Source organism: Panthera leo, chromosome C1 (assembly GCF_018350215.1).
Source record: "Panthera leo isolate Ple1 chromosome C1, P.leo_Ple1_pat1.1, whole genome shotgun sequence".
Classification (NCBI taxonomy): domain Eukaryota; kingdom Metazoa; phylum Chordata; class Mammalia; order Carnivora; family Felidae; genus Panthera; species Panthera leo.
The window spans coordinates 89,589,070-89,612,499 of NC_056686.1; the positions used below are offsets into that span (position 1 = coordinate 89,589,070).

At 35.2% G+C, this 23,430-nt stretch overlaps 1 long non-coding RNA gene across 1 annotated transcript in view; it reads left to right on the forward strand.

The window, feature by feature from the left end:
• LOC122227273 overlaps positions 1-12,251 on the forward strand; it is a 114,165-nt gene extending 101,914 nt beyond the window's left edge. Inside the window, exons 2-3 of the long non-coding RNA XR_006205950.1 lie at positions 5,447-5,519; positions 12,182-12,251. This is a non-coding gene — a long non-coding RNA (uncharacterized LOC122227273). The remainder of the gene's footprint in view (positions 1-5,446; positions 5,520-12,181) is intronic.
• The last annotated feature ends 11,179 nt before the right edge of the window (positions 12,252-23,430 follow it).

Consider the following 23,430-nt stretch of genomic DNA (forward strand, 5'->3'; position numbering starts at 1 on the left):
TAAGACTTAACCCTTCACCTATGGAATCTGATACTGTCTCTGGGTAGATAGTGTCAGAATTGATTCGAATTCTCAGAAACCCTTCCAGTGGCTGAGAATTGCTTGGGCACTTCATCCCCTAGATTGGAATTGGATCCACGAACCCCAAAAGAGTTGGTGTCATTATAAATATTATCTTAAATATAGTAAAAGCTAGAGAAGACACAAGGTACAGAAAATTAATTTTTGTTTTTATTATTTTAAGATTTTATTTTTGAGTAATCTCTACATCCAGCAGCATGGGGCTCAAACTCATGACCCTGAGATCAAGAGTTGTATACCCACAGACTGAGCCATCCAGGCACCCCCAGAATAGTAATTTTTAAAAGACAATCATCAATATTCTCTCATTTTTTGGAATATTAAAGCCTAAATATCAAAACTAAAGGATATATTTATTTTAAAATATATTATGGTGAGTTTTATTTTAAATAATGCATTTCTAAACTTGGATTTTATTATACTGGTGGCATTTAATAATGTCCTTTTATGTCAGCCTTCTCTTAGACAATACATTTTAGAAGTTGTATTCAGTATAGATTTCATTATTTTAATTTTTCCAACATGAAGAATGCTGGTATATACTTCTTTTTCATCTGTAAGTATCATAGTGTGCTTATTTGTTTGAGAGTTTTTTATTTACTAATATGGACTATCAGGACTCAGATGTTGATAAATAGGATTTGAGGACACAGAACTTCACTTAAGTGCTGTAACTATCTTTGAAATGCCCACTAGAGCCAATTAATCTGGAAAGTTTAGGGGCCTAAAACTAGGGATGTACATTAGCAGTACTGGGTATAAAATCAACAAAAATGTAAGTCCTTGGTGATTTTTTAAATGTGTGGGAAGATAGATACAATATTTCTAGAACATTGTTTTTAATCTTCTGAACTGTGACACTACTTTTTTTTTTAATACCAAAAACATCAAGAAGTATCATCTAGTTATACAAATAACTGAGTGACAAACAATTTGGGATAGTAAGGGGATTTAAAGCCTTCAAGCATGTTTTGCATGCTGCAAATAAAAAGAATGGATAATTTGTATTCTAGTAGAGAATTGAGCATATTGTTTTATATTATATCTAAAATATTATGACATTGTAACATTATATGACAATCACTGTACCCTTCATTTTCAAAAGGAAGAATTATGATTCATAAACAAGTCATTTTTTCTGCAAATATGCAACTTTAGTGTCATCAATAACTGTAAAATTTCTATTAAATTTTATGTTATTATAATTTTCTAACTCTTAGTCAAAAATGCTTTATTTGAAATATATTATTTTTAAATTTTCCCATGTCCAAACATGGTAATGGTGCTTTTTTTTAATGTTTCTTTTTAGTTCGCCAAATTTGGTAATATTTTCTTTCACTTTTATATTAAACAAAAGAGTAATGCCTGAAAATCCTTTCTCATGATAACAAAACTGACAGTTCAGACTCTCTGTGTATGTTGTGTGTATCAACATTCACAGTTTCACTCTTTTGTTCAGTGGCCTGGAGGAGTAGAATGTACTGAATTATCACTAAAGATGCAGACAAGAACTATTTCATACATTTCTTCTTACTAGATTACCTCATAGAAAGATACTCATTGAATTTAATGAATTTACAATTCTTCACAATAAGGGCATAACTCTATTTTTATGAGTTAAGAATGCCTGTAGAAAAAAATTTAAGAATAATTTAAATAATTATTTTACTTCTATTATGGTTGAATTGTGTCCCCATCCCCAAATTTATAGTGTAAAATCCATCCCCCAGGATCTCAGAATGTGACCTTATTTAGAAATACGTTCTTTAAATTGGTATCATTAGGGTGGGCTGTAATCCGATCTGATTTGTGGTCACATTGTAGGGGGGAGTTGGAGGCCTGCACACACATGGGGAGTTTGCCCTGTGAAGAAACACAGGGAGAGATAACCATCCACAAGCCAAAGAGAGAGAGGCCTAGAACAGATCTTTCCCTCAGGAAGAACCACCTTTGCAGATACCTTGATTTTGGACTTCTAGTCCCCAGAACTGTGAGACAATAGATTTCTGTTGTTTAAGCCATCTAGTTTACATTTCTTTGTTCTGGCATCTCTACCAAATAAATACCACCCCCAAATGCATATGTGTTGGAAAAACATGAAATGTTACTGCTTTGGGGGAGTGGGAATATACAAAATCATCCTTCATGTCCTTTCAGGATTTGGGACCCCAGATGTCAGCAGAAATGAAATTCATTTGAGAGGAGTTTAATGTAACAGTGTTTTATTTTAAAATCCCATGGAACCACTAACTTCAAAAATATAATCAGGACCATAATTTTCAAAATTTAGTTTTAAATCAATTGTCATGTTTCTTTAAGAAGCTAAGTGCTTGAAGAGTGGAAATGAATGCCTGCTTTCTCTGGATTTTCAAAAGGATCCTTTCAGAAGGCATATGGTGAGTTAGCCTGACTCGTGGATTTCAGCTATTTAGTTTCACAACTTATGGAGAAAGCAGGGCTATTTCAGTAGCAGAAGTTACCAGAAAGCTGTTTTCATAACCTTTTTTCTCAGCATTATTCATGCTGGAATGAATTAAGAAATCTCATTTCAATCAGGTATTAAACATCAATAAAATGAAGCACACGATATAAAATATTTAATGTTAAGACCAAATAAAATGTTCATTAATAATTCTGTATCATTTAGTGTACAATAAGATTTTATTTTTATCAATGTGTTTCCTACATCAATGCCAAACTCCATTTTTTTTTTCTAATTTGATATACAGTAAGCCTATTTCACATTTGGAATGCCACTAGAAATGCCAGTAGAGATGAAGAAGAGAGAAAAAATTAGTTGAGTATTTATAGTTTGTGATAATTTATAGTTAAATGTTACATCTGTCCTGATATTTTCTCCAGTTGACCTCTTTGGACTGACTGGGAGAGAGGGCAAACAGCAGAGTTTAAGAAGGACATGTTTCTGTTTGTTGTCTATGGCAACTGACAAATCTATCTGTAATTTTTCAAATTAAAGATACAAATAGTGACCCAGACTAAACTGGGATCATGTTAAAAGTGTGGGATTGGGTGAAACTATTACGTGTATGTGTGTGTGTGTGTGTGTGTGTGTGTGTGTGTGTGTGTGTATGTGTTTTAATGTTTATTTTTTCCCCCTCCCTTCCACCCCGCATCAACCCTCAGTTTATTCTCAGTTTTTAAGAGCCTCTTATGGTTTGGCTCCCTCCCTCTCTAACTTTTTTTTTTCCCCTTCCCCTCCTCCATAGTCTTCTGTCAAGTTTCTCAGGATCCACATAAGAGTGAAAACATATGGTATCTGTCTTTCTCTGTGACTTATTTCACTTAGTATAACACTCTCCAGTTCCATCCACATTGCTACAAAAGGCCATATTTCGTTCTTTCTCATTGCCAAGTAGTATTCCATTGTGTATATAAACCACAATTTCTTTATCCATTCGTCAGTTGATGGACATTTAGGCTTTTTCCATAATTGGCTATTGTTGAGAGTGCTGCTATAAACATTGGGGTACAAGTGCCCCTATGCATCAGCACTCCTGTATCCCTTGGGTAAATTCCTAGCAGTGCTATTGCTGGGTCATAGGGTAGGTCTATTTTTAATTTTTTGAGGAACCTCCACACTGTTTTCCAGACCGGCTGCACCAGTTTGCATTCCCACCAACAATGCAAGAGGGCTCCCATTTCTCCATATCCTCTCCAGCATCTGTAGTCTCCTGGTTTGTTCATTTTGGCCACTCTGACTGGCATGAGGTGATATCTGAGTGTGGTTTTGATTTGTATTTTCCTGATGAGGAGTGACATTGAGCATCTTTTCATGTGCCTGTTGGCCATCTGGGTATCTTCTTTAGAGAAGTGTCTATTCATGTTTTCTGCCCATTTCTTCACTGGATTATTTGTTTTTTGGGTGTGGAGTTTGGTGAATTTAATGTTTATTTTTGAGAGAGAGACAGAGTGAGAGTCAGGGAGAAACAGTGAAAGAGGGAGACACAGAATCTGAAGCATGCTTCAGGCTCTGAGCTGTCAGCACACAGCCTGATGTGGAGCTCAAACTCACGAACCTTGAGATCATGACCTGAGTCAAAGTAGGATGCTCAACTAATTGAGCCACCCATGCTCCCTCATGTGTGTGTTATTAATGAAACATTAAGAGAATCACACTTAAAGTCATCTATATTTTAAAGTTTATTTATTTTGAAAGAGAGAGAGTACACACACAAGCAGGGGAGAGGCAGAGAGAAGGAGAGAGAGAATCCCATGCTGACAGCATGGAGCCTGATGCGGGGCTCCATCCCATGAATTGTGAGATCACAACCTGAGCTGACATCAAGAGTGGGATGCTCAGCCTACTGAGTCACCCAGGTGCCCCATAAAATCATCTGTACCTTAAATACTAATTCAAAGGTATTAAAATTATGTATTGCAATGTTTATAATCTACTAAACTTAAAATTCTAAACATTAATCTTTTAAATATTAAATCTAAATGACTTAGAACATGGAAGAAATCATATCAGACAAAACATAGAAGTTATAGTTATAAATGAAAATACTTTTCTTATGTTTAAATATGGAAATTATATAAACTATGACATTAATACTCAGTTTTCCTCTGTAAAAGCTATTGTGATTAAAATGCTTTAAACATTATTGTTCTTGGTTATTCTAAATGGGAAGTTCATAGAATTCTTTGTTATATTGTATGTAATCAACCATTTTTTCAATCCTAGGCGATATGTTCTCTCTGTATTTTATCAAACAGGCCCTTTAAATAATGTTTTAAGATACCTTCTTCAGCAAGAGGATTCTGGGAAGATTGACAGGTAGGAAACACCTGAAATATCTGCTCACTGAGACAACAATCTTGCTGGCAGAATCTGTCTAATGTCACTATTGGAGGGGCATCTGTGTGGCTCAGTCGGTTAAACATCTGACTTCAGCTCAGGTCTTGATCTTGTGGTTCATGGGTTCAAGCCCCTCGTTGGGCTTGTGCTGACAGCTCAGTGCCTGGAACCTGCTTCAGATTTTGTGTCTCCCTCTCTCTCTGCCCGTCGTCTGCTCATGCCTTGTCTCTCTCTCCCCCCCACCTCTCTCTCAAAAATAAATAAACATTATAAAAACTGTAATGTCTCTATGGGAGCTCTGGAGTCTATTGAGATCATATCTAGATAGATGGATGATAGATAGATAGATAGATAGATAGATAGATAGATCCATTTTCATTAAGAGGCTGTTTTCTTTAATTTTAGTTTGTAGCCTCAATTAAATTATACATGCAGGTGATTACAGAGTCAATTATTCATCAAGATCTAGTTTCTTAAGTTTTGTCTCTGTCACAATGTTACCACAAACTTGATGGCTTAAAATGAAGCACTCTTATTATCTTACAGTTTCTGTGGATCAAGAGTTGGACCACAGCTTCTCTGGGTCCTCAGCTTAAGAGTCTCACCTGCTGCAATGAAGGTATTGGCTGGGATTCTGGTCTCATCTCAGGGGTGAATGGGGGAATGATCCTCTAACAATCTCACATGACTCTTGGCAACTTTCACTTCATGTGCTTTCTTGTAAGACCTTGCTATCTATTGTCAGAGAGTGCCCGTAGCTCCTTGCCACATGGTCTTTCCAACATGACATCTTATTTTCTCAAAGATAGCAAGGGAGATGGAGTATCTCCTGCCAAAACAGATTTAGTCTTAAGTAGTATTATCATAAAAGTGTCATGTCATCACCTTAGCTATATTAGTTACAATTAAGTCATAGGCCTTGCTCACATCCAGGGGAAGATTACTAGAGGGGATGGGACACTGGAGTATGTACTCCACACATGGTATAAAAACAACCCTCTGGTCCCCACGTCACTCCATTTTTGATGCCTTGAAGCCAATCACTTTCCACTTCTTTCCTTGATTTTTTTTTTCTGTTTTTTACCTCCACATATATAAATAATAGCATATTTAGATTACTTCTTAAAACCATCAATTTTATAAATATTTTTACATTTAAATATATCTTTTTTTTTAATTTTTAACAATTATCACACTTGTAAATAGTAGAGGAAACCTTTCTTTTTGGACTATAAACTCCTAAAGGCAAGAACTGTACCTGTTCTATTCATCCTGATCTCAGTCTATCAGAGTGAGTGCTGCATGGGAGGATGCCAATAATATTAATTGAATAAATGAACACATAGAAATAAAACAATGCATATTCCATTATTTAATCCTGTCTCTTCCATGTTATAAGAGTTTAAACTTTTTTAACTCTAAGTTTGTCAACATATAATGTAATCATGGTTTCAGAAGTGGAATTTAGTAATTCATCACTTACATATAACACTCAGTGCTCATCCCAACAAGTTCCCTTCTTAATGCCCATCACCCATTTAGCCCATCCCCCCCATAACCCCTCCAGCAACCCTCAGTTTGTTCTCTGTATTTAAGAGTCTCTTATGGTTTGCCTCCCTCTCTCTTTTTATCTTATTTTTCTTTCCCTTACCCTATGTTCATCTGTTTTATTTCTAAAATTCCACATATGGTGAAATCATATGATATTTGTCTTCCTCTGACTGACTTATTTCACTTAGCATAATATACTCTTTGTATATTTAAGAAAAGCACTTATCTATCTGATATGTTGAAGAAAAGCATTTATCTATCTGATATATTTCACTGCATCACCAAATCTATCACACACTTACACAGTATCCATAGTTTATAGGTTGAAAATAGTTAACTTCTTATTTTGTTATATTATTCATTATTTACATTATTAAGACTACATAAATGTCACTTGTATCCTAGCCTCATAGTATTCAATTATCTTTTCCTTTCTTGAACAATTTGTTTTCCTTGCAATTAATAGTTTTCTTATTTTGTGTTTGTTTAGCCTTTTATGTAATGATCATAAATTCAGCTACGAAGACTTCTTCCATAAAATTATCCAAATCTCCTTTCAGTGTGTTAAAATATAAGAGTTTCTCGATGCCATTTTCTTGGAGACACTTGGTACCATCTGACATACTCATTTTGGAGAGATAGTTATTTCTTTCTGTTGCACAGCTGTTGTTCTAGTTCTTTTCCTTAACCTTCATCTCAAGGAACTCTTTAACATTTCTCTTGTATTCTGAATCTTATGTTTTCCTCTCTTTGTTTATCCTCTAAATTTTGGTGGAGGATCTCTAAAACAAGCTTTTGAGAAGGATTCATACAAATAAAACTTTTGAGATCTCACATAAAAGAAAGCACGTGTAGTCTACCCTAAACTGAATTGATGATATGGCTGCATATGGAAATCCCTTTTGCTAATTTTTTAAGTTATTGTTCCATTGTCTTCTAGCTTTCATCATTGCTATTGAAAAATCCAACAGCATATAGAATCCTGATCATTCCCTGTGCTTCTCCATTACAATATTTTAACATTCTGTATGCCCCAAATTCTTAAAATTCTTGATGATATGCCTTAGTATAACTCTGTTTTTATCATTGTGCTGGGTACTCTGTCTTTCAATCTGGAAATTCATATTTCTTAGTTCTGTGAGATACATTGAATTATTTATTTAGTGATTTTCTTCTTTCTGATTTTTTGGTGTTGCTGTTTTTCTTTCTTTTGGGGATTTATAGTACTTGAATGTTACATTCTAAGCCTAAATTTCTAATTTTTCTGTGTGTATGTGTGTGCTGTTGTTGTTGTTTTTTTTTTTTTTTCCTTTTCTTTTTTCTGCATTTCTCTTCTCATTTTCCATTCTGTGTGTGTGTGTGTTTCTGTACTTTAAGGGAGATTTTTCTCAAATTTATTGTTTAATTGTATAGAAGGATATTAAGTATGCATTTCTGCTGACAAACTTTTAAATACTGAAATTGCTTTCTTATTCTATGTTTATTCCTTTTTTGTTTTTTGATACTTGTAAAATCATTTTTTATCTTTCTTAGGATATTGATGCTAAGGATACCTATTTTGCTCTCTAGTTTTATTTACTCTGCAAGTTGCGGATTTTTTTAATGATGTTTTGATATTTATTTTTCACACTAAAAGCTTTCCTTAGTGTCTAGTTATTTTTAGATACATTCTCACACTGAAGAAGGGAATAGTGGAAGATGAATGGAAGCCTTGTGTATGGAGAGGATTGGTTTATTGACTACATTTCACTGTGAGTGGAATGGTTGGGCTCTTCTGATGGGGAACCACCGGCATCACTATTTTTGGATCTTTATTATTTCATTGGTCTGGGTCTTCAGAGATGAATTTTTTAGCCTCTTCCTAGAGAGTATTAATCAACTTGCTGAAGACCAAGAATGGCGAAGTAGAGGTTTCAATATTTAATTAATACATTTTTCTTCAACTTTTCTGTGTTAGCATAGTAACTCCCCGTTCTACAAAGCTGAGGTATCTCTAGTAAAGACAACTTCTGTTTTTCCTCCTTCAGAGAATAAATCTCTAGTCTTCTGCTAGAGTGCATGTGTGTATTTGAGGCAGGGGCAATTATCTTCTTCTGTGGGGAAGGACAGAGGATCTGGGTGGGGGGAGGGACACTGTAGACTGGCAGGCAGTGAGGGATTCTGTTAGATTTGTAAACACACTTTCTACCAATGTCCTGTATTGATGATTTATTCTTCCATGAGATTCAGTGTTTCTCAACGTCCCCATTGATGGTTTAGGATCCTGCTTTCTCTGGCCTACTGAGTCAGTGATGACATATTTTTCTTGTGCTTTTCAGTTCTGGAAATGTTTTACCGTCATCTTCTCTCCAATATCTTAGTCCTTTTTGGTAGAAATAAACAAAACATTTTTCTGTCATTATAGTGAAAATTCAGAGGGACTGTAATGAAAATATGTATTTAATCTTCTACCTTTAATCTGAATCTAAGAAAATCTTTATGCATAACTTTTCAGTTAGTCAAAAGGACCACATACTAGTTTTATCAAATTGATTTGAAAAAAAAAATGACTCTTAACTATGGAGAACAAACTGATGGTTCCCAGGTTGGGGAGGTGGGTGGCAGGATGGATGAAATAGTCATGGGATTAAGGAGGGCACTTGCTGAGATGAGCCCCAGGTACCTTATGGAAGTGGTAAATGACTGTTGCATATCTGAAACTAGTATTGCACTGTTATGTTAACTAACTGGAATTTAAATAAGAACTTAAAAGATGACAAACTGCGCAATAATAGGTAAGGATGAAAATTATTTGAAAATGGTAGCTGGTTTCCTGTAGCTGCTTTAACAAACCACCACAAACTAGGTGGTTTAAAACAACAGAAATGAATTATCTCTGTGTTCTGGAGGCCAGAATTCCAAAATCAAGGTGTTGGCAGGGATGTACTCCCTCCAGAGGCTCAGGGGAAGACTCTGTCCCACACCTCACCTAGTGCTGCTGACCCACGGCAACCTTGGCATCCCTTAGCTTATGGCTGCATCACTCCGATTTCTGCCTCTGTCTTCACATTGCCTTCTCAGTGTCTCTGTGCTTTCTCCTTTTCTGTATGTTTGCTATTCCTTCTTTAAAATAAGGTGACGTTTGGGGCACCTGGGTGGCTCAGTGGGGGTTAAGCATCCAACTCTTGATTTTGGCTCAGGTCGTGATCTCACATTTCTTGAGTTCCAGCCCCGTGTGGGGCTTTGCACTGACAGCACAGATCCTTCTTGGGATTTTCTCTCTCTCCTCTCTCTCTGCCCTCCCTGATTCATGCTTTCTCTCTCTCAAAATAAATTACTAAACTTTAAAAAAGTAATGTAACATTCATAGATTCCAGAGATAGGTGTGAGAACATATCTTTAGGTAAGGACAGCATTCAACCTACCATATTTTCTGTTGAAAATAATAGATTTTTTCCTTCAATGTTTGTCTTTTTTCAAAATAAAGAACACAAAGTTGGATGCATTTTTAAAAATATGCTTACTGCATGTATCATATAAAATTTTGTCTAACACTTATAAATTTCAGTTGTAAAAGAGATAAAAATGGATAAACAAACCAAACAAAACTGAATTACCTATTTACTAATGTATAACAAAATTAGAGTGTTACTAGACCAGACATTTTAGGATAGATGATATTCATTGTGTGTGCAATGTAGCAAAACATAATACGAGGTATGGAACTGACACAGTGCTATGCTTATCAAAAATGGTTCACAGAACACATACTACTAAGAATTGACATCATTATCTAAAATAAGCAGAAAATTATTCCTCTGAAAATGTGAAAAATAAACTCAAATTCTGTGTGATTTGTTGATTAAATAACCTCAGTTCCTGTCATACCATTAGAAAATAATTTTGGTTTCACCAGCAACTATGTAACTTTGCTTTTTTTTTATTTTTAAATGAGACAATCCGCAGTAAAGCAGTAAATGGAAAACTTGAGACTATCGTAATATAGAGAGTATCATGAATAAATAACATTATACAGGCATTTCAGATTTTGAATAACCTAAAAGAGGTATTGTTAGCTTTTATTTGAAACTTGGCTGTCAAAAATCTTTTACTTCTTTTGGCATTATCAATGTATTCTAACATTATTGGATATTTCACATAAGAATATAATGTTTTTTAACGTTAGACATAAAACTCAGCATATATGTGGCAAATTTAAAACATTAATATTTCTTTGTGGCAGCTAAGATTTGCTGATTCAAAAAGCAATTATAATTTTAATTAAATATATTAGCATACTATTATAGCAGCAAAATTCATTTTCTTATAATACTGACATGTATATTGACATCTGACTGTTGGCTTAATTACAGTTAAGCTGTTAATAAAACATCAACTCTGCCTTGTCTCTCTGGATAACTTAACTTGTCCAGGTTTGTATAGTTTATCAATTGAATTGGTTAAAGACTGTACCACCAGTAAATAAGATTGCTGAATGGATAATCTAATTCAGTCATTAAAATGAAACCATCCCGCAGTCAACATAGATCTTTTCCTTTTATAATGACCAAGTCAGCTTTACTTTGATGAAGCCATTGGTTAAGAATTTGTCCCAAAGCTATTAAGAGAAATCTAATAAAATGATAGCTTAAACAGAATCATTTGTCTTTCATATAAAACAAGTTCAGATGTAGGCAGCCTAAAGACTGCACAGTGAGTCTTTCTAGCTTTCTCTTCCCCAGCACTTGTATATCTGATCTCAGTGTACCTGCCAGAAGTTTAGCTTATGTTGGTCATGTTTCAAGCAGCAGAATGGTGCAGGATCAGGGTCCATGAAGCTAAGAGTCTGTTTTCATCTTAAGGAACTTTCCCAGAAGTGTCGCATAGTAACTCTTCTATTGACTAAAAACTTACCTCTAGTCTGACCCATCTTTCAAGGCTGCCCGTGGTAAGGCACAATAATGGCTCTCCAGTGAAGTCTCTGTTCTCAATAACCTGTGAATTTCTTACTCTGTCTGACAAAAGATTCTTAGCGGATGTGATTAAGGTTAAAGACCTTGAGATGAGATTAAACTGGACAATTCCAATCATGAATCCTTAAAATTGAGAACCTGACCCAGCTGGGTCAGAGACAGAGATGTGACATGAGAAAGGCTCAACTTGCAGTTGCTGGCTTTGAAGATGGAGGAATGTGGTCAAGGCATGTGGGAGATAATCTAGAAACTGGAGAAGTCACAGAAATGAATTTTCCCCTAGAGCCTCCAGAAAAAAATGCATTGTACCAACGCTTTGAGTTTAGCCTTTGAAAACTAGACCAGACTCCTGAACTACAAGACTTGTAAGATAAAAAAGGTGTGCTGTTTTAAGCCACTAAGTTTATGGTAGTTTCATTTTACAGAGATAGAAAACATGGCATTATTTTTTAAAGTGTGGAGGAACCGTGCTCCCAACAAAATAGGATTTCCTTTGGTAAAGAAGTAGAGAAGGGATATTAGATAGGCAGTCCTTTACTATTATCAACTTCCCATAAACCTTTCTCCTCTCAACGCACCTTCACTGAAAAACAAAATAATTAGAATAAACTAGTATCCCAACTAATTTAGGATATTACTAATTTAGTAGGCTAAAAAGTCCAAATTCTTGATAACATTAATAATATTCAATACTCTAAGATTTTAAATATGTATCTCTTAGTGTTATAAAAAAATAAATGTCTTCCTCAAAATTACTGAGAAACTGTTGTGGTTTCAGATTTTTATGACTGGTACTCGCTTTTCCAAGGACGTTTTAAGTCTTTCACAGCTCAAGTATTTTCTTTCCCAAGAAGCTTCCTTTGATCATCTTGAATGAGGTAACTACTACACTCCCTCCCATTTCTGTCTCCTTAACATTACCATATATGGTTCCTATCACAGCATTAGTACTTAACTATGATGGGAACTTTTGCTTGCATATTTTCCTATTGTCCTGTAAGAATGAGTTTGATCTTGTACACTCCCGTACCTCAGATACCTGACACATGATATGCACCAAGTAAGATTTCTTTGACTTAATGAGAGCCCAAAGTACTTTAAACTCACATAATGAATGAATTCTAATTACTTAATGTATGTGAAAATTACACAGTTGATGTATTAGTCATTAAAAATATACTAAGTGCTGTAACGGAAGTATGAGCTAAAAATATTGTTAAGAATCAGGAAACATTTATAATGATGTATTTTGCATTGCACTTAAAAACTGACAGAAGCAGAATGGGCTAAGCTCATTCTAGGCAGAAGAAACATACAAAAAAGGCAAAAATCCTGAAATGGTCTAAAAGAGCAGTACTCAAGTTTTAGTGTTCATGTGGATCACATGAAGCATTTCTTAAAATGAGTATTTCTGATGCCTAATCACAGGGTTTAAAAAAAATCAGGGGGTACCTGGGTGGCTCAGTCAGTTGGTTAGGCATCCGACTCTTGATTTCAGTTCAGGTCATGATCTCAGGGTTCTTGGGATGGAGCCCCATGTCAGACTCTGCTCTGATATGTGAAGCCTTCTTGCGATTCTCTCTCTCTCTCTCTCTCTCTCTCTCTCTCTCTCTCTCTTCCTTTCCCCACTCTCCCCCCTCCCCCGCTGGCCTTTCCCTACCTTTCAAAATAAATACACATTAAAAAAAATCAGAACCTACTGAGAAACTTCTCTAACAGTTAAAAAAAGTAGAAAAGAAAATGGTGAGCACAAATTTAAAAGTCAACAGTTTTATAAATATATGGAATTTTTACCTAAAGGGAAGATATATGGATATAGAGTTGTTTCAATAATTATTGCACTGAAAAACGTAAAATCACAGGACCAGGCAGAGTTCAGAAACATTTCTGAGATACAATCAGTAGTATTAATGGGTAATTGGATGGGAGAGAAATGTATAATTTTGAGGCAATTGCCAAGTATTCAGATGAAAACAAACATTGCAGGTAGTTGGGAAGGAAGGAGGAAATTAACTTTTTACAAATAAACTAAGGGGGCACCTGGTGGCTCAGTTGATGGAGTGTCTGACTCTTGATTTCAGCTCAGGCTATGATCCCAGTGTCATGGGATCAATCCCTGAGTTGGGCTCTGCACTGAGCATGGAACTTGCTTGGGATTCTTTCTCTCCCTCTGTCCCTCTCCCCCACATGCGACCTCTCTCTCTCAAAAAAATTTTTTTTTAATTAAAATAAACATGGTTATTTGGAGGTACTAAAACTTATTTTTGCATCCCCCCCCAAAAAAAACTACACCTTACAGTTTTATAACTGTGTGTAATATCCTTTTATTTAAATTTGGGTTGGTTCACATGAATTGCTTTGGACAAAGGGACATTAACAAGTTTGATGTAAGTGAAGACTTGAGAAGCACTTTGATAGAGGGGCTTGTTCTCTTGGCATGTACTCTGGATTCTCCCTCTTGGAATTCCACTATCATGCTGTGAGAAACCTAACTTGGCCATATGAAAAAGCCCCGTGGAGGAGATCAAGACTCTGACCAAAGACTGAACTTCCAGTCAACAGTGAACATCTAGTTATCAAACAACAACTGAGCCATCTTGGAATTGTATTCCCCGACAGAAACCATGAGCGAATAAATGATCCTTGTTGTTTCAAGCCTCTAAGTTTTAGAATGGTTTGTTATGCAGTAGTAAATAACTGAAACAGAAATTGGTATCTAGAAGTTGGGTGTTGCTGAAAACAAAACAAAACACATGATATTGGAATTGGGGCATAGAAGGAGGATAGATAGGTGGTATGGATATAGGTTATAAAGACATTGGTTAAGGCTGGAAGTTCAGTGAAGAATTTATATTACACACTGGAAAAAATGCAACTTGTGATATGTAGAGGTAGAACGTGTGACAACAGCTGTCATCTGCATAGATGTGAAAAACAGTAAATGTACATAGTAAACTGGCTAAGAAGACAAACAAGTTTTGAAAGGCTTCCTTTACTGAATATGATATAGTAAGTTTAGAGAGGGATGAATTAAAGAAGAAACTGCTCAGTTTTCAGGAAGAATCTGGAAGAACATTTCTCAAACCAGAACTTTCTGGGTTGGGGGATAAGAATGTTTTTCATTCCCTGCAGCTAACAAAAGGTTCCCAAAGGATCTGAGGATCTTAAAGATCAAACCCAAGGAGCTGTCAATAAAAATGAAATCAGACTCAAGATGAGGTCCAATGCATAGACGTAAGGCTCTTTGTTACCACCTCAGAAAGACTTAAGGGCATTTTCCTACAGCATCCTGACTCACAGCCTGAAGTGAGCCTGAATCTCTAAGAGATTTATGGGTGTGGCTTTCTAATAGAGTAAAGCCCAAAATGATTCACTGGATATTTCAAATGTTTTAAAATGTGAAGTCTTCATGGAAGCATCACAGCATGAACTAAAAAAGATGAGAACAGTTGAAAATGAAAAAAAAATACTCGAGTCCCTAGTCTCCCCTAATCTTTTATAAAGAAGAAGCACACTGAGAAAGTTACCTATAAACATGGACTGTTTCTTATGGAAAAAGAAGTACGGCTCAGAAAGTGGGTCCAGGAAGCCAGAGGATAGAGCCAAGTACCAAGGAAATGCACTCTCAGAGAGCAAAACTTTGTCTTGAGTTTACTCTGTTGAATCCACAGACCAAAGTAATCACATTCATTTAAAATAATGGCAGGAAAAAAGAGTAATATATATTTTTAAAATTATTTGATACCGTATGACTTTTTGACCCAGAGCAGGCATGTTAATCCCTCTACATTATTTTATACATTAGATATCACTATCTTCTGTATATAAAATATTTTAAAGTAGTAATCTTTTTTGTCGGTAAGCTGATATTGTGAGCCATATTACATACCATTTATTTCTTAAACTTTGTTCTCTTTTTTTACAAAAGCAAAACTTTAGCATTTGTTGGAAAAATTTGTCTTTTAAGTATTCAGATCTAGTAAGAACATTTTTAATGTCCTCAAATAAAGATAGTAATTCACTTAAGGTCTGCATGTTCTTTGCATCTAAAACAAACAAACAAAAAACAAGTAAGATGAATGATGACAGAAAATTTCAGTAAGTTACATTAATTTATCCAGAAGCACTTGAAGAGAAATACATAAGATAAAACATTACATAATATCTAGTTATTTTTTTCTCAATTTTATGTTAGAAGAACATATCTCTAATACTGTTACCAATGAATATATTCTAAATAGCAGAAAGGATCCAACTACAGATTAAGAAATCCTATATAATATATATATGTATGTATATACATATATATTTATTTATGGACATTCTTCTTAATTTAAATTTATTAAGCAGAAGAATTTCAAAATAACTAGTCAGGTCCTAGATTTGAATTCAATAAAACAGCAGAATTATGCTACAGGGAGACAAAGGTATTGATTACTTTCCTGGAAATCATATGGGTATCATACTTGCCATAAAAGATTAAGTAGCAAGAAGCTAAACAATGTAAACTAGAATCTAAACCAGTAGAAAAAATACCAAATAGTGTGTGTGTGTGTGTGTGTGTGTGCGTGTGTGTGTGCGTGTGCGTGTTGTGTGTGTATATGTACATGTGTGTTGTGTGTGTGTGTTCGTAAAACTTTAATGAATCTATATCCATCTCCCCAGTCTGGTTCAGCTTCTTTGGGCCTTGATCTTTACACTCTCAAAACTTTTTATTTTGTAAACAAAATCTCTGACACTCAAAATGCTATCTTTGAAATGAGCAGAAAGAAATTATTTTGCGAGGTAAAGATGGAATTTGAGATGGTATTCCTCTATCTTTGCATTTCTGCATTAATAATGCAAATTGTTGTGGAAGCAAAAACTTGTTTTAATTAATAAGGGGAAAGATAAAGAATTGGAAAAGAAAACATCTATTAATATTTTGATGTATTATTTCCCTTTATACTTTAGACTCATGCTGTATCTAAGCACTGGGGAAAACCGTGGGAAAAACCATGTATTCTCTTTTCCCTTTGTGTGAAAATTTCTGTTTTCTCCTCCCTCCCACTTCCTTCTCTTCTTTTTTCTACTTCTACTTCTCTTTTGTCCCTCCTTCTTCTGTCTTTTACACTTACCTCCCCGTAACCACCTGGTCAACTATAACTCTTAGTTTAAAACTAGGTCTAGATGAGTCAAAATTTCTATTACCTGAAGGTGGTGGGTTGCAATTCTAGTCATCCATCTAATGGTGACTTTGCTCAGGGACTTGTGCAGGTACAAACACATTTAAGTAGTAGCTTTATACAAACTATAACTCCAATCAACATTTTTAAAGACCCCTATCAATGATGGGGGGGGGAGGTCCTAGACCTTCTAAATCTTTAATGCATGTAATTCATACATGTATAAATATACATAATTTAAAATTGGCTTGAATACAATGTAGTCAGAAGTTGGGGGAAAATATGACTAACTTAATAACAGTGTACTTTGGACCTACGGTTATTGACATATACATATATCATATGTGGGACACCTGAGTGGCTCAGTTGGTTAAGCATCTGATTTTTGATTTTTACTTTTACTCAGGTCATAATCTCACCATTCATGAGATGGAGCCCTGTGCTGGACGCACGTGTGCGCCCACGCACACACACACACACACTGCTCTCTCACTGTCTCACAATAAACTTAAAAAAATATATGTATATTCGTGTGTATGTACTTTCATAATAATATTCTCTTGGTATAAGTACATAAATATATACTATGGTATATGTATGTCTGTAACATACAAAATAGATCTATGGAATGTTTAAGTAATAAGATACACTTACTATATGAATCTATTTTGTTCCTGAGCTGGGACAAACAGGTAAAAATATATACCTATTTATCTGAAAAGTCTTATACCAATCTACTACATATGGTAGGAACAAGAAGAGTTTAGATAGAGAGAAGCCCATGTCTTGAATGGGTCATAAATGAGCATTTTGTTTGGTTGACTGACGGGATTAGGTAGCTCTGCCCCCTTGTGGTGTTGAGTGGACTCATAGCAAACCAATATGCAGATCATAACAAATTTCGAAACTAGTCTTAAGTGTCCTTGACTGTGCCTAAGCATTAAAATCAAGTGCCCAGAAAATATCTTGATTTTTATGCAGCCCAGCAGTACTGGGTGAAAAAATATATATTATTTCTGATTAGGGTAGAGAACTACTGAAAGAAACAAGTTCTCACTAGCTCTCCATCTCAGTGTGGATGTTTCGCCAGTAGCCTTCCATTAAGTGGTGTAACAACTTGGGATTGTCTGTCTTTTGGTTGTGTCACCTTCTGGGTCCCTTGAATTCTCTTCTGGATGCCTAATATTCTTGCCTTTTTCTCTAAAGAAAAGAGAGAATTGTGTTGGAGGACTTTTGAAGCCAGGACCTCTAAATGGTATATTGCATTATTGCATTTCCACCCACATTCCTCTATCAAAACCCTCGTTACATAGTAATACCTATCTGCAATGGTGAATAAAAATCAAGTTTTTGCCCAAGAGAAAGAGAAATGAATTTGGTCAACAAGTAGCCAACCTCTTTCTAAAATTAGGTCTCATATATGTACAGACCCCACTCATTGATTCATAATCCTACAAGAAACTACAATGGAGGTAAAAACAATGTACCTCTTAAGAGAAAATCCCTATCAGTGATGTAAAAGGTCAGCAGAATAGGCCAGACTAAACAACACTATCCAGGTATTAGAAATAGCAGTGATAGGCTCTTACTGAACAGTCCCCTTCCTCAAGTTATGCATCCCTACTCCCATTCCCAGAAGTTCATTATTCTGGCAAGTGAGGCAAATCACTAAACTCCCAAGAGCTTTCAGTTAAGAATGTCTCAGAAGACCTGGTCAGACAAATAGAAAGTGCTGGGGAATAAAATGTTAAAGTGCTATATTTTCCATAAAATGTGGGGAAAAATAAGATGTACCATCTGAGGAAAGTCAGGCTTGCTCTAAAAACAAAAGCAGAAGTGTAACGGTGAATAGGTCAGTTTCACACCAAGTCTGCTGTGTGCAGAAATAGTCTATCACTTAGTAAAACCTTCACTCATTAAAATGAGAAACTCAAAACCAAAACCCTTCAGAGCACCACTCCTATTAGACTTATGATTAAACTTTCTGCTTCAGCATCCTGAAGGGTACCTCAAGACCATTGGCATATTTTCTAGTATTTTAGCAGAGGGGAGACCCAGGGAAAATACCCTTTCTTCTATTGTTATCCATTGTGATTAGCTACCTGCTCTTGCTTGGTTTATTGTTTAAGTCATCTTCGGTAAACAACATCATATACTTTGGATGTTCTTGCTGTCCTCTCTCTGCTGGTGTCTTCATCAGAAAACTCATGCAAAGTTGTCACATTAACCACAAAAATGTAACAATGCCCTCACCCCTACACCCATCCATATGACCTCTCTGAGATCCATTATGTTTATTTCATTTTCCTAACTTCCCAGTGTTATGGTTTCAGAGGATGAACATATTTCAAACAATTATCACCAGTCCTTGATGTATTTGGAGGGGAGAGACTTGTTTATCTCCCAAACGTTATAGAAAATGAGGGGAAGGGGTCATATCAAATTCTATACCATCATCCTCCTCCTGTTATTCCACTCTATTCCTGAGAAAGATCTCTGGTCTGTTTTACATAATTTGCACGTTCATGGACCAAGTTCCTTGTTATGAGTGTGTACTATGATTTAATAGGCTTGTGTAACCTGTGACCATAATAGTACAAAAAACGTTGCTCCAAAATAATCATGGGAAATAGAAGTTTCACAAAGAAAGTGCCCTCACCAGAGGAAAGAGAAATATTGTGAAGCTAAAAATAAATGAATACCTGTTAACATATAAGTAGAAACAGAATATATGTATAGACTTGTACACAGGTTTCTACATATTTTATGTACTTATATAATGTTAGAGGGGAATAAAAGTGTAATAGAAATAGGACTCAAAGTTAGTAGACTTATTGCACATCTTTTCCTGGCTCTGCTGTTAATTCATGTTATGGCCTTGGGAAAATCTTATTCCCTTCTATGATCATTTCTTTCTCCTGAAAATCAAGGTTTGGACTAGATCAGATGTCAAATTCAATTGCCTATGGGTGCCAAGAATATAACAAGATGTATGACATTGGCAAGTTGCAGCTCTCTATCTAGACTCTCTTAGTTTGCATATTGAACAAAAGAAAATAAAAGGAAAATGTTCTCTCTTGTTTTCTTGAGCTGTGCAGCCCTCTAGGTATATATCTTCCATCTTGTAAATTTTGAGAGTTTGGCAAAGACAAGCTATACGTCCAGCAAATGCTCTTATTCTCTATTCCATACTATAGAATTGAAGGAGCTGCTAGGTAGGAACTTCAGTTCCCAGTCCCCCTGGCATCTAAGTAGGACATGGACCTTACCACTAAAGGAATGTCGGGAGAAATGGTGTGTGTCACTTCCAGGTCATAGAATTACATTGTTGCAGAATTATGAAAGGCATATTACTATGTACATCCTTTCTTTCCCCCTCACTAAGCACTCACAGATAATTTTGAAGTCTTGGGATCTAAAAGTCACAGGATGAAAGGAGAGAACGAGTTTCTAAATAACTGCCTTGTAGAACACACATGATGAACAGTAACACAAAAGAGAAATCAAATTATTTTGGGTTAAGCCACTGAACATTTTGTTTTTGTTTCTGTTTCTCATAGAAACTTTCCTTGTTCTAACATAAAAATAAAAATGGAATAGAGAAATTGTCTTTACCTTAAAAACAATATAGATATGCAAGTGTGGTAGTAAATGACAAGAAGACACTTGGCTTGTAGTGTCTTGAGACCTATGTTTGGTGACTGACTGATAGGGACACTCACCTTGAGACATACGTGCTCTTGAACCAAGGAGCACATATGGATTTTCTGTTTTTCCTGTAAGAGTTCAAGTTCCAATAGTTGTGGGATTTTTGTCTATTTTATTCATTTTAATTTCCTGAGCAACTAGAGGAATATTATGCATATCAGGCTATAAATAAATATTAGTTTGCATAAGCAAATGAAGGAATAAATACATTAAAGAGGCAGTTGTCAACCTCTCTAGTACACTGCTGTTATTCAATAACGTAGATTCTCTTTTGTCAGATTTTTCTTTTTTTCAAGAGAAGCTGCAAATGTGAAAAATTTATGTTAATTTCTAACAGTTGCAAATGCTCCATAGGCCAGGGAAATCATTTCTGTGAGTTAGATTCAGCCCACTGGCAGCCAGTTTGTGACCTCTAAATGGCATTATTGATTCCGAAACATGGATGAGCTCAGTGCCCTTGAGAATCCCTTTGGGAGCTTTATAAAATTAAGAAAGGAAAATGTTGGCTCCCTTCTCACCTTGTTAATTAGAATCTCTAGGAGTGGGGGCATGTTAATATATATTTTTTATAAAATTTCACAAATGATTTTCATATAACCAACCTACAATTAATCCATGGAATAGCACTAGGAGTTACTATATTACATAGCTCCAATTTTTTATGTTAAAATTTATATTTTCTGACATAAAACCTAATAAGATATCAGACTTAATTATGATAGGATTTTAGAAGCACAGTAATTTAGACAAAGAAAGTAGTTCTTTATATTATATTATTTCATGAGTACTGCATCTTTTTGCATTTGCATTTTATGAGAATTTTTAGAATTCCTTTCACGTCATCAAGAGTGAACACATATCTAGCCTTCAGAATGTTACTATGTATTATAAGAGATATGTAGTGAGGATAATGAATAAATCTATAATATATTCAAATCATTATCTAAAAGAAAGAATGAAACCTTATGTAAACTGAAGGATGAACATTAGTGTTTTCTGGTACCTAAAAGTAATAGTTACCAGATTTCATCAACCCACTTTCTTTGACTATGGAACAATGGTCATTATCACAAAATTAGAGCAAATAAATGACTCCGATATCAAAAGAAATACTTAAATAGTAATGTGGAAATAACACCACTACTATCACATATTGATTTGAAATTTTAGTAATGTTTGCAAAATTTAATTAGACTAAGTTAAAGAATAACTTATTTACACTTTGTCTCACATTAGGGATCTTCCAGTAATATATTGCATAATACTAAATTATAATTACCCATGTACTTACTTAAATGGTGCAGTAAATCAACTTTGATAAATATATTGAATGTATTATAATCAATTTGTGCATATTTTATCACTGCACTGAAGCTGGTCCAGTTGTAGATTACTCTAAATGTGAGACATCCATTCATTTTATCACCCTTTATTGAGCTTGTTGGTATAGCTTGTCTGTATTCCAAATACAGGAGATACAAATAATGACAATTACATTTTCTACCTTATTTGTGTTTATGACGTATCAGAGCATATTGGCATTAACCAATAACTACATAAATAATGATTGAATTGCAACTGTAATGATTGCAATAAGATAAAGTCCAGTGGCCTGAGCACATATATTTTGGACAGGGGTAGTCTATAGTTTGAGAAGGCAGTGAAGATATAATCAAATATCAGACTTTGACATTTTATATTGGTGGAGGCTTTTATTGTTTTTGTAATGTTGTTTTATGAGTATAAATTAGAATATAGGGAGACAAGCAGGGATATAGGAAGAACATTTAGAGTGTAGAAAAATCCAAGAGAAGAGGGTGACTTACCCAATGAATATGGGAAGACGTGGATTGATGAAAAAAAATGGGAAATAAAAGTAGCAGCACTTCCTCAGAGATGCGAATGCTGAATCTCTCTAAATTAGATCACTTTGTAATAAAATTTCAAAAACTTGTAAAAATATTCTTTTTTATGTTGTCACTTTTTTCACATACTATCCTTCACTAGTTGATAAAGCCCATGACTACAGGTTCCATGTTCTTTTTATTTGTCACTGAAGTTACCATTCATGACATATGATTTAGCAAAGAGCATTTTTTTAATAAATCAGTTTGATGTGATTAGGAGAATGATTTGGAAGACAAAGAAATAAAAGATAACATCTAGGGGTGCCTGGGTGGCTCAGTCAGTTGAACGTCTGACCGGCTCAGGTCATGATCTTGTGGTTTATGAGTTTGGGCCCTGTATCGGGCTCTGTGCTGACAGCTCAGAGCCTGGAGCCTGCTTTGGATTCTGTGTCTCCCTCTCTGTCCGCCTATCCCTGTGTGTGCTCTATCTCTCTCTCTGTCTTTCAAAAATGAATAAACATTAAAAAAAAAAAAAGAGATAATTTCTAGGTTTCTAACATAAACAACTAGAAGTGTGATGATTTATTTTAGGTAAGGGAAGATTATTATCTGTTCTGAACATATTGACATTGAAGGCTCTGAGATATCAAAATAAGGCTATTGAGAGAGTTGGAAATTTGAGTCTGTGGTTCAAAATGGAGGTCTGAGGGATATGCATATGGGATCTGTCCACATGCAAACTGTAGAAGAGCAATGTAGACTACATCATTTAAGCAAAGAGTATAAGAAATAAACTAAGTTCTGGAACAGAATGTTGTGAAACTTCAACTATAGAGCTCTTAGAAACAAAGAGTTTTCTTTGAAAACAAAACCAGTAATCAGCAGTCTGACAGGAAGAAAAGTAAAGAATAGTATGGTATTTCTGAAAGTCTAAAGGAAGAATGTGTTTGTAAGAGGGCATCATAAACTGGCTCAAGTAACTGTGAGGTCAAGTGAAAAAGGAAACTTCACAAATATCCATCTGATTTATTTGTTTGAGGTCATTTGTCAAAATTCTTGGCTTCTTTCCTCCCTAGCCCCATGTTCACATATCACCTGAGTTGTTTCCACCCATTTGTCATCATATACTCACTTATTAAAGTCAGAAATTTGGGTGTACTGTTGATCGGAACTTTATCTACTTCCAAGTCCTTGTGCTTTAACAAATCCTGGCCCTTCTACCTTCAAAATATATTTGCACGTCTCCCTTTCATCTGACCTAGCATACCACCATTCTAGTTCAAGCTACCATTGCCTCTTACCTAGAC